Below are 13,094 nucleotides of genomic sequence, written 5' to 3' on the forward strand. Positions count from 1 at the left end.
CGCTGAGCCTGCGCGTCCAGAGCCTGTGCTCCGCAACGGCAGAGGCCACAGCAGTGAGAGGCCCGCATAACGCAAAAAAAAAAAAAAAAACAAAAAACAACAACAACAACAACAAAAAATCTTGGTTAAGTGAACAAAAGTCTAACCTGAATCATAAAATCACATAGTCACAGTAGCTCATTCAGTTCCCAGAATTGAGCTAGTTTATAGACCCAGAACGCCTTGAATGAAGAGAAGGCTGGGTTCTCTTAAAGAAGGACCCTGAAATATTGACATACCACCAGAAATTTACATTGTTAGTCTTTCACCCAACCTTCTGCAAAAGCACCAACAGCCTTCTACTAGGGAAACTGTGCACTGGGAAAAAGAAAACAATTAGGTCTTTCAGGAACTACTGAAAACTGGCTCTGAACTGACACTGATTCCGAGACCCCCAAACATCATCACTGTGCCACAAAAATCAGAGTAAGGGCTTAGGGAGGTCAGATGATCAACAGTTTTAGTTTAGGTCCATCTCACAGTGGAGTCAGTGTGTCCTTGAACCCATCCTGTGATTATTTCCCCACTTCTTGAATGAATAATTGGAATAGATACACTCAGCAGCTAACAAAATCCCCACATTGGTTCCCTGATCTGTGGATTGAGGGCTATCAGGGTGAAAAAGGCCAAATGGAAGCCACTAAAACTTCCTCCACCTAGGAAACTAGTGAACCTAAAGCAATACCACATTTCTGAAGGAACTGCAGAGATCAGTGCCATCATCAAAGGCTTGAAGGACACTGGTGATTCCCACCACATCCCCATTCAACTCACCTGTGTGGTCTGTGCCAAAGACAAATGGATCTAAGAGAAGGACAATGGATAACTGAAGGCTTAACCACGCAGTGACTCCAATTATAGTGGCTATATCAGCTGTGGTTTCATTGCTTGAGCAAATTAACACAACCCCTCATACCTAGTATGCAGCTATTGAACTGGCAAGTTAATTATTCTCCATCCTTTTCAAATAAGGTCCACCAGAATCAATTTGCAATCAGCTGGCAAAGCCAGCAATCCACCTCCACTGTCCTATCTCAGGCGTATATCAACTCTCCAGCCCTATACTTAATTTAATCCACAGGAATCCTGATCACTATTCCTTTCCATAAGATATCATGCTGGTCCATTTCATTGATGATATTATGCTGATTGGACCTAGTGAGCAAGAAGTAGCAACCACTCTAGACTTATTGATAAGACATTTCCATGACAGAGGTTGGGAAATAAATCCAAGAAACACTGGGGAGGCCTCTACCTAAGTGAAATTTCTAGGGTTCAGTGGTATGAGGCATGATGAAATATCCCATCTGACCATCCCCCCGCCCCCAACATACACACACACATACACAACCTAAAAAATGGTACATACCTAGTGAGCCTCTTTGGATTTTGTTAAACAACATATTTCTCTTTTGGTGTGTTACACTGGCCCATTTACCAAGTGACCCAAAACGTTGCTAGTTTTGAGTGGGGCCCAGAACAGGAAAAGGCTCTGCAACAGGTCCAGGCTGCTGTACAAGCTTCTCTGACACTTAGGCCATGTCATCCAGCAGATCCAATGGTGGATGAAGTATTAGTGGCAGGTAGGGATGCTGTCTGGGGCCTCTGGCAGGCTCCTATAAGTGAACTATGGCTCAGGCCCTTAGGAATTTGGAACAGAGCCTGCCATCCTCTGCAGATAACTACTCTCATTTTCAGAAACAGCTCTTTGCCTGCGGCTGGACCTTAGTAGAGGTGAAACAACTAACGATGGGCCACCAAGCTACCATGAAACCTGAGCTGCTCATCATGAACTGGATGTTATCCCACCCACCAAGACATAAAATTGGGCATGCACAGTAGCACTCCATCTTTAAATACAAGTGATACATACATGATTGGGCACAAGAAGGCCCTAAAAGTATAGGTAAGTTACATGAAGAAGTGGCCCAAATGCCCATGGTTCCCTCTCCTGCTACACTGCCTTCTCTCTCCCAGCCATGGCCTTACGGGGAGTTCCCTATGATTAGCTGACAGAGGAAGAGAAGACTTGGGCCTGGTTCACTGATGGTTCCACACGATATACAGGCACCACCCAAAAGTGGACAGAGGTAGCACTGCAGCCCCTCTCTGGGACAACCTTAAAGGAGAATGGTGAGGGGAAATTCTCCCAGCGGGCAGAATTTCAAGCAGTGTATCTTGCTGCCTAATTTGATGGAAAGGAGAAATGGCCAGATATGAAATTATATATTAATTCATTCAATGACAAATAGTTTGGCTGGATAGTGAGAGAGTTGGAGGGAACATGATTGGAAAATTGGTGACAAAGAAATGTGGGAAAGAAGTATGTAGATAGACCTCTCTGAATGGGAAAAAACCTGAAGACATTTGTGTCCCAAGTGAATATTCACCAAAGGTGATGTCAGAAGAGCAGTATTTTAATAATTAAGTGGATAGGATGACCTGTTCTATGGATACCAGTCAGCCTCTTTCTCTAGCCATTCCTCTCAACCCCCAATGGACCCATGATGAAAGTTGCCACTGTGGCAGGGATGGAGGTTATGTACGGGCTCGGCAACACAGACCTCCACTCACCAAGGTCAACATGGCTACAGCCACTGCTGCTGCTGTGTACCCAGTCTTCCAACAACAGAGAACAACACTGAGTCCCTGATGTGGCACCATTCTCTGGGATGACCAGTCAGCTACCTGGTGGCATGTTATTACATTAGATGGCTTCCATCATGGAAGAGGCAGCATTTTGTTCTTAGTGGAATAGACGCATACTCTGGACACAGATTTGACATCCTTGCATGCAATACATCAGCCAAAATGACTTACAGAATGCCTCACCCACCGTCATGGTATTCCACATAGCATTGTTTCTGCTCAAATAACTCACTTCTCAGCAAATGAAGTGCAGCAGTGGGTCCATGCTTATGAAATTTACTGGTTTTACCATGTCCCCCACCACCCTGAAGTGGTTGGTTTGATAGAATGATGGATTGGCCTTTTGAAGACTCAGTTATAACACCAGCTAGGTGTTATAACACCAGCTAGGCGGCACAACTGGCAGGGCTGAGGCAAGGTTCTCAAGAAGCCTGTATGTGCTCTGAATTAATATATATGGTGCTATTTCTCCCATAACCTGATTCCCAGGTCCAGGAATCAATGAGTGGAAATGAGAGTGGCATGACTCATAATTCTTAGGAACTCACTAGCAAAATTGTTGCTTCCTGTTTCTTTGACTTTATGCTTTGCTGGTCTAGAGGTCTCAATTCCAGAGGGAGGAATGCTTCCACCAGGAGATACAATAGGGATTCTGTTGAACTGGAAGTTGGAACTGCCACCCAGTTACTTTGGTTTTCTCACATCTCTGAATCAATAAGCAAAGAAGGGAGTTACTATGTTGGCTGGCCTGATTGGTCCTGACTACCAAGGGGAAATTGACTGCTCCTTAACTGAGGTAAGGAAGAGTGTATGTGAATTATAGGAGAGCTCAGAGGATGTCTCTTAGTATTATCATGCCCCATGATTAATGTCAATGGAAAAGTGCAACAACCCAGTCAGGGCAGGACAACTAACAAGCCAGATCCTTCAGGAATGCAGGTTGAGGTAAGTCCGTCAGGTAAGAACCATGTCCAGCTGAGGTGCTCACAGAAGGCAAAAGGTATACAGAATAGATGGTAAAAACTAACTACAACCGCCTGACCAGTTACAGAAACAAGAACTGTAACTGTCATGAGTATTTCTCCTTATTTTCTTATAAACATGTTTGTGTGTGTGTATACACAAATATATATATACACACACAAATATAAATATACAAATATAAACACACATATAAAGACAAATATGTATATAAGTATATATATATTAGATATTTTTGTTTTCTTTCTTCTCATATTTCCTTATCACATAATATACGATGTACCAACTTTATACCATAGTAGTATTTAAGTATTGCTAATTTTACATCCTAGTATTTAAGTTACAGGGTACCAAGGAGAAGAGGAAACATCACTCAAGGACTTTACATGCATCCTCTTGGGGGAAACAGTGACTGCATTTTTGGTTGTATGCAGCATAGTTGTATTATGCTAGGATAATTTTGATCTTGTTATTGTCTTTATGTCTAGATTAGGTCTGGTTTAAGGAGATACATACTGTGTCAAGCTGACAAGGGGTGAACTTGTGATAGTTAATTTTTTGTGTCAGCTTGGCTGGATCATGGGATGCCCAGATATTTGGTTAAACATTATTTCTGGGTGTGTCTGTGAGGGTATTTCTGAAAGATATTAACACGAGAATCAGTAGACTGAGTAAAGCAGATGACCCTCCCCAATGCGAGTGGGCATCGTCTATTCCATTGACTGACGGCTTGAACAGAACAAAATGGTGGAGGAATGTTGAAGCCATGCTCTGCCTGACTAGGTGAGCTGGGATGTTGATCCTCTGCATTAGACACTGCTGGTTCAGACCTTCAGACCTGGACTGGAATCTACAGTATCAGCTCTCTGGCTCTCAGACCTGGGAACGACACCACCAGCTTTCCTGAGTTTCCAGCTTGCAGACAACAGATCACAGGACTTCTCAGCCTCCATAACTCTGTGAGCCAAGTCCTTATAATAAGTCTCATTCTAGACATACATATGTTGTACTGGATCTGTTTCTGTGGACAACCCTGACTTCCTAGTATTCATCTTGTGCACTCTACACAGACCTATACATGGTCAATCTTTTGCAAGGTACATTTACATGCAGTGTAATACCACTTATTTTTATTTTTGCCTGAGCTTTTTCCAATGACGACAAAAAACTTAGGAAAAGTCTGTGTTATGATACATATCTAAATGGAGCCATCTAAAAACTTTAAAAAAATATTATAGCACTCTTAAGAAAGCCCTTGAATGCTAAAAAGCAAATATGAGGTCTATGACTATAACATTTAGTTTACTTCCAGAATGTCCTGTCATATCATTAAATCACATCTAGAGATTTTATAAGACTGGAAATTATTTACATAAGACTTTAACAAAATCTTCTCAGGAAAGAACATGATATGACCTAGTAAACTACCTTCAATGTGAGAGATAGGCACTGTCTCTTATAAGAACTTCGAATTACCCTTAAAAAATGAACCCATGTAGATGATATTCCTGTGCTCTCTTTTAGACAGTTCTTAGAACATGAAGCAAGAAGTCACTTAAGAATCTATTCCCTGTGACTACTTCCACAAGGAATTGACATGTGGTGCTGGGAACTGTCCTCACTTCAGATGACCTACATGGGAACTATGTGTCCCTTTTCTGGAGTACAGATACTAATGCTTCAAGTACAAAAAGACATGTTAGAGCCTATTTTTTGGAAAGTCAACTTGTTGGATCAATCTATCTTCCATCCCAAAACAAAGCAAAAAAATGTCTAAATTGGAAATGGCCTCCAAATAGTCTATTGTTCTTTCCTTTTCCTCAAACACTCTTCCCAGTCTCCATATGAATGCACTTCAATTCCATCCGTTGTCTTCAACACTATCTCCTCAGAGAGGTCCATTACCTTCTATTCCAACTTGCTCTATGTTTTTTATAGCATTCCCGCCTGCATGAGTCAGCTAATTGAAAGCATTCACAAGATCCTATAAGATATACTAATCTAAGGCTTTAATAAATGTAAAGTGTATAATACAGCAAGGACAAAGAAAAGATAGGTGAACACCAGTGTAATCTCATACATCTAGAAGCAGTGCCCTGGGCCTTGTCTCCATTGCTCTGGGCATTTGGGTGGGAACCCAATCTATTTTTTTTTTTTTTTTTTTTTTTTTTTTGCGATACGCTGGACTCTCGCTGCTGTGGCCTCTCCCGTTGCAGAGCACAGGCTCCGGATGCAGGCTCAGCGGCCATGGCTCACGGGCCCAGCCGCTCCGCGGCATGTGGGATCTTCCCGGACCGGGGCACGAACCCGTGTCCCCTGCACCGGCAGGCAGACTCTCAACCACTGCGCCACCAGGGAAGCCCATGGGAACCCAATCTTAATCCCTGTCTTCCTCATGTTCAGATTACAAATCACTGTGATCCATGTAAGATACTCCTATCTCAAGGCACAAGTTAACTATCCTTTTACTGGTCACATAGCTAAAGCCAGTTTGTGGAACTGGTTAAATCAGGTGCCAAATATCAATCTATACAATTTTAATAAACAGTGTAAACAAGATGTTATAAGATGCCTCCAGGGGGGTCTTGGACTTTATATGGCCCATAATAAATCACTATTTAGTACATGGCATCCCTGTCTTGGCCAAGGGTCAGTGCCAGACTTCTGTCATCCCTGGAGATAAGCATAAAGCCACTACAGAGCAGCTGCAAATTAACCCCATCTTTACAGAATATCAGTTTTTAATTATCTTATTTTATTACTTTTGGATCTATATATAAACCCTATTATTTATTATCCATTGTTTGTAAGGCCTGGGACCAGAAAATAAATAAAGGCCCCAGGCCAATGATCTGTCTTATTCTATTTTCACTTCTAATCCTTCCTGTACCTTAAGGGACTTCCAGGGCAGATCCGTGACCTGTGAATACCCCCAGGCTTAGGAGTAGGAACAGCATTGGGTGCTTGGTGAACCCCTCAGAGTATTGATCCAGGGGAGAGTCTGAAATAGGCATTGGGAGCAGAGTTTGAGGTCATTCGAGGAGGGAATACTGGGGTCCCAGGTATCCAAAGTATCATCTCCTTTGTTTTAGGCATGTGGCTCTATACCCTTGACCCTGTATTTTTCCTCACCCTCTTAGGAGAGGCGGAGCCACAGGAGGGCCTGAGTGTGGCCATCTAAAACAATAGGAATTAATGTAGGGGCCCTAGGTGCCCAGGTCTATTACCAACACTGTCCATCTCTTGTATTTTAATATTAGCAGCCTACGTAGCAACAGGGACTGTGATGGTTTTCTGTACAAACATGAGTCCAGTGTACAGCATGTTGTATAGTGGGCACCTAAAGAATGTTGAATGGATGGATGGATGGACGAATGAATGACAGCGGCAAAGTAACTTCTGAGAATATAAATCTATATTCGTCCTGTCATTTTTGAATGTGACACTGGAGTAAAGAATATAGTTAGAAATAGGGACTATAGATTAACATGTAAACTCAGTTCTTATAAACAAACTGCTATTATTAATAGAGATATTTATGTTCAAAGAATAAAATATGGATTCAAATCAGCTGTATGACTTGAGAAGTTCATTGTATAATTCATGTCAGTGACAAACCTAATGAATTAATGATATAACCTGAATATTAGAGATACAACTTAGAATTTCACTGCATGTATTATTTAAAATCCGATGCACTATGCAAATAAATCTTTAAAATATACTCCTAAATCAAACTTTAAATAAAAATGTAAAGAATAGCAGTCTGTAGGAGTGAGGAGGCAAGATGATTAAATCACCATGGGTATTCAACTTGCATGGAAAAGAGAAGCAGCTTGAAACGAGAAAAGACTAACAAGAGAGGAAGTAGGAAGAGAAATTTATCATCGTCTCATGTCACCATCATCAATATTTATTGTGCTTGGGCACTCTGTACTTTGTATTATCTTAGATGCTATGAGACACTGTTCTATCATTACTGGTTTTGCTGAATCACCTGGAGCTGGAAGTGGGCCAATAGGAGAGAACTTGGTTGTCCATAAAAGGTACTTGCGCTATTTATGATGAACTAAAAAAGAATACACTTCTAGACTAGATGCTACTGCAAAGCAAAAAGCTAACTGAAGCAATGATTCAAACATTTCAGGTTGTAAAAAAAAATCTATTAAATATTATTCCCTATATTTTGTACATGTCCATCTCCCTCCCACTTTGACTCTTCTTGGGAGATAGCCACTACCTCTTCAAACTACCCCTTTTAGAGAATGAAATTTCAACATTCCAAAATGAAGATCAATGTTTTCTCTACTGACATCTTTCTTCTGCATTTGCTTATCCTAATCAATTATAATTTCATTTTGTGTCTCAGTCCAACCCCCATTCTGCTGTGTTATACATAGCTAACATTCACCGACAGAAGAGGAGAAAGAAGAATCCCTGGAGATATTCAATAGATCTTTATTCTGTTTTCAGGTACTCAGTACAGATATTTCATTCTGTTTTAAATTGCTTGGGAATGCCACAAACCTGATATAACACACTTAGTGAAATACAATAGTGAGGTTTTTTGTTTGATTTTTTTTTTCCTTTTCTTTTTCTTACTTACTTTTCTCCACTTGGCTTCCTGGATTTAGCTCCAACATGAAAGGAATCTAAGTAGAACTTATCTTCACGAAATGTGTTACCTCATTATTTTTTTGGTAGCTTAAACTCATCTGTTAACAAGTAATCTTTTGAAAACACAGACTGAGATTTTTAAATCATTAAAAAGTTTGATTTCCAATTTAGAATGACAGAATTTTTCTTAAAAAATATATTACCACTTCTAAGCCTAGACATATCTAGATAAAGTTTAAGAAGTCCAATGAACATACTCTGTTCTTATCTGCCACCATGCTAATGCTTAAAGCCTTTCTTTGAGCGCCAAGGCCTTAAACTACATACTTCTGGCCTATCCCATTTCACAAGGTCCAACAGATTCCTCTAACCCCAAAGCCCATTTCCCCCTTATGACCCTTTATAACACTTATTGCCCATATCATCATTTGTTTACTCAACACTGATTACCAAATGACTTCCCTTCTACTCTTGTATTATGATTTTTTTCAAATGCTGTCCTCACAAGTGTATTATTTCTCTTACCATAAGTATCGTTTCATTAACCAGATCATAAGCTATATCTTGTGACCTTACTTCCTATTTCTTAACCCTGCATAACACAAAAAAGAGCTGTGAACATAGCAGCAAACCAAGTTTTAAACTGACGTGTTAGTTACCAACACATTTGGAAAATGTTTTATATTTTGAAAACTGACTTTACATAAACCAGCCTATTCAGTCTTTATAAAAACCCTTTATCAGCCACATATTAGAGATGATAAAAAAAGAATTCCAGAAAGGCTGTATTACACAGTAAGTGAAAGGACAAGAAGCAAACCAAAACCATAAGACTCCCAGGGCAGTGACCTTTCTACACTATTGGGGAAAACACAAGAACTACATTGGTCTGATACTGGGGTGGAATATGAAAGTAACAACACTGCTGTAATGAAGTTCAGCCAACAATGCACAGTTGTGTACCTGGTGAGCAGATGAAAATAACAGTCAGAGAAGAGGGGCAGCTGCTGTGTCTCTATGATACACTCGCTTTACAAGTTACATCTGCATCTCTGCTACCTTTAAGGTGGTTGTATTAATACATTCAGTGATGCATATGTAATGCCTAAAATACATAAAACACAAAGAAGCAAACAAGAGAAAATTCACCAGTGGGGGGAAAAACAGGTGACATTTATGGTACACGGTATATATACCCACACAAGTGTTCATTTATTGTCTTGTGTGCATCTCTTCTAAATAGCTATGAGGATGAATACACTCATTATAAGAAAGGCTACAGGTATATTTGGAGATGGGAAAGCCACATAAAACCTGCATTATTTATAAAGATGAAAACGAAGTTTTCACTGATGTGTGTTGCAAGATTAAATGGCCATCGCTGTTTTCTCTCTGCACGGCAGAGGCTAGTGCTACTTTCTTCATTTAACAGATAGTAAAATTGTTATGCCTCAGGTGATAAACAAAACTAATGGCACAAATAGAAAGGAGTCTGGACCATTTAACTGCCAGTTGTCTATTTCTGCTATAAAATAAAATTCCATTTTTGAGAGTATCATCCTGACTCAAAGGCATCCTGATTACATGTTCATGCTGATGTCTTTCTTTTATGCAAAACTGATTGGTGTCAAGTCAAGCAAATAAACATTAAAAACACTCTGCTGTTCCTTCTGGCTTGGTTGATAAAAAGCTATTTCACTAAGGTTACAGCTCTTCTTACTTTTCTATAATCCAACCTTATGTGTCTGAATAAAAGAAATTCATGTGATGGTTTTCAAACTATTGGGGATTTAACTCTCCCTTGAAAAACACTGACCATATGAATCCACAGAAGGTTCTCTTTAAAAATGCTTTTGATTAAAGACAATACATAATGATGAATGGATGTTAAATTTCTGCTAAATGTTTCATTAACTTTGTATTGCTATTAAGCTAATGCCAGCAATCATGTTAAGGTTCTGCCTGATTATCCATCAAAATGCTATATACCACTTCTACACTGTTAATCCCCCAGAATCATTCTTTACTAGGCTCGTTATATCATTCTCTATTCCATGTTTGGCTTTTCTCTGATAAGTAATTTTCTAATTTTAAACTTATTTAGTGTATTTATCACCAAGCACATTCATTTGCTTTCTTTACTCTGTGGTCTTCAGTCATCCAATTGCCTTTAGCTTTATAACTTTATATTCTATTTCTAATTCTGCCTTTGATATCATGTAAAGGCCACTTGTAAAAGTCAAAGCAGAGGTTAAATGACTCAGTAGAACAAAGCTCTTAAAGTTCTGCTGTGTTAACTAGATCAATTTGAAGCTAAGATTTTAAAATAATATGTGCATAATGCACAAAATTAATAAAACACAGAAAAACAAAGAAGAAAAACATCACATACACCAGGGATAATAATTGGTAACATTTTTGGTACACGGCATGTCTACGATACGTATTGACAGCCTTTTACTTATATCTATATACATCTTTACATTTATATATAACACACTTACTGCCCTATAGTTTTATTTTCTTTTGTACTTAGCAATTCATTATATTTAATGTTATAATGCTATGTTGCTTTTTTTTTACTTGGTTATTTATCACAAACATTGCCTAATTTCAACAAACATTCTTCTGCAACATTGTATATGTCAGCATCTTATTGGCTTCTTTGTCATTCCTCCAACATACCAAGCAAACTCCAGTCTCAGACTTTTGAACTAGCCATGCTTCAGCCTGAGATTCTATTTTCCACAAATATTATCATCACATGGTCTCTTGCTTCATTCTAGCCTCTTTCAAACATTACCCTTCACAAAACTCTTCCTTGGAGAACCCCATCTAAACAATGAAATCCAATAAGCTATTCATTCTCACTGCATTCTTCGCCATGACACCAGACACCACCTGACATCATATACTGTTTATATTCTATCATATGTCATATATTTTTATTGGTTTGTTTCCTACCTCCCTCACCAGAATGTAAGATACATAGAGGCATAAGCTTTGTATGTTGTGTTTACTATTCTTTCTCCAATGCTTAAGATCATTTAAAGCACATAGTGAAAAATGAATTTTAAAAATCAATAAATGAAAAACAAAAATCAATAAATGAAGGGCTTCCCTGGTGGCGCAGTGGTTAAGAATTCGCCTGCCAATGCAGGGGACATGGGTTCGAGCCCTGGTCTGGGAAGATCCCACATGCCGTGGAGCAACTAAGCCTGTGCACCACAACTACTGAGCCTGGGCTCTAGACCCTGCGAGCCACAACTACTGAAGCCCATGCACTTAGAGCCCATACTCTGCAACAAGAGAAATACCACCACAATGAGAAGGCGCGCGCTGCAACAAAGAGTAGCCCTCGCTCACCACAACCAGAGAAAGACTGCTAGCAGCAACAAAGACCCAACACAGTCAAAAATAAATAAATAAAATAAATAAATTTATTTTAAAAAATCAATAAATGAATATATCATTCCAACACTTTTGACAATTCATTTAAATAGTTCAAAAAATGAGTTTCTTGTAGAATTTCCCAAATTATTTTCTAATGGAAAGTAGGAGAAACTCCAACATCAAATTCCTCAAACCATTTCCTCCACCTGAACAGTGTTTAAGTGTTATATTGTGATTAAAAGGGTAAAGTACATCTATCACAGATGATGAAAGTTCAGGAGGTTTCCCTTGTGTGGTTTATTGTTCCTTGATAACTTGCTGGAGGATGAATAGCAAGTTTATTTTTCAACTACATCAATAGTTGTTGTTTTGTATAGATTGCTAGGTTCAATTCTAGTTTCCATATATCCTTGTGTTTTATTATATATTAATCTTTCAATATTTTTGCAAGAAACTTGAGGACAGGTACTATAGTTTTTAAAAATTGCTGTTATATTTACTTATTCTTATTGTTCTTTTTGGAATAATGCAAACATCAGAATAAGGAAATGCTCAACAAATATTTAGTTATTTGTTTATCAGTTGCTGATTACCCCAACTCTGGGTTCCAACAACCCAGTAAACATAAAAAGTAACAGAAGGTAGAATACAGTGTATTTCAGCAGAAGATTTCAGGGAGGTTTTAGCTGAGTTGTAAAAATTATCTTGCTAAGATATACTTCTCCCTGTACTAAACTATGATATTCAAGTCAGCAGGAAATCCTCCATCCATTATCCATGATAACACACATTAAAAAAAAATTATCACTTATAAAATGAGGATAGAAGGCAGTATGCTTTGACTAAAAAAAAATGAAGAGTGAACTTATAATGTTAAACTCAAGTTTTCTGGAGGCAGACTCCTTGGATTCAAATCTCACATTTCTTTATGTCTATAATTCAGAAATAATAATCTAACTTATTTCTGACTTTGAACAAGTTATCCAACAACTGCTTTATGTCAGTTTCTTCATCTAAAAAATGTGAATACTAATAGTACCTTCCTTACAGTGTCACTGGGAAGATGAGTTAAAATACGTAAAGTACTTAGAATAAAATACTATGCCTGAGACATACTGTTTGCTAGTATATTCTAGATGGTAAATGTTAGAGTTATTACTTAAAGTTGGCAGGACACATGCCTTGTGTCCTCAAATTAATTTTAACCCTTACAAAAGTTCTAATTTGTCATATGTATCTAGGTGAAAAATAATTACTTTGAGAATATTGGTGAACTCTTCCCATTGCCCTTGTATCTCCCTTGTGAAACAGAGTCAGTTAAAAGCCTAAAGCAAAAGAATATGTCAATCCACTTAAAAGCTACAAGAAAAAGGGGAGAGATATAAACTAAGAGCCAAGTGAATAAGAACCAATGA

The 13,094-nt window shown here is 38.6% G+C and overlaps 1 pseudogene; it reads left to right on the plus strand.

Moving 5' to 3' along the window:
* Window positions 1–3,139, plus strand: part of LOC137228356 (uncharacterized) — a 37,535-nt pseudogene extending 34,396 nt beyond the window's left edge.
* Window positions 3,140–13,094: the final 9,955 nt, after the last annotated feature.

This window comes from Pseudorca crassidens, chromosome 7 (genome assembly GCF_039906515.1).
Source record: "Pseudorca crassidens isolate mPseCra1 chromosome 7, mPseCra1.hap1, whole genome shotgun sequence".
Lineage (NCBI taxonomy): Eukaryota > Metazoa > Chordata > Mammalia > Artiodactyla > Delphinidae > Pseudorca > Pseudorca crassidens.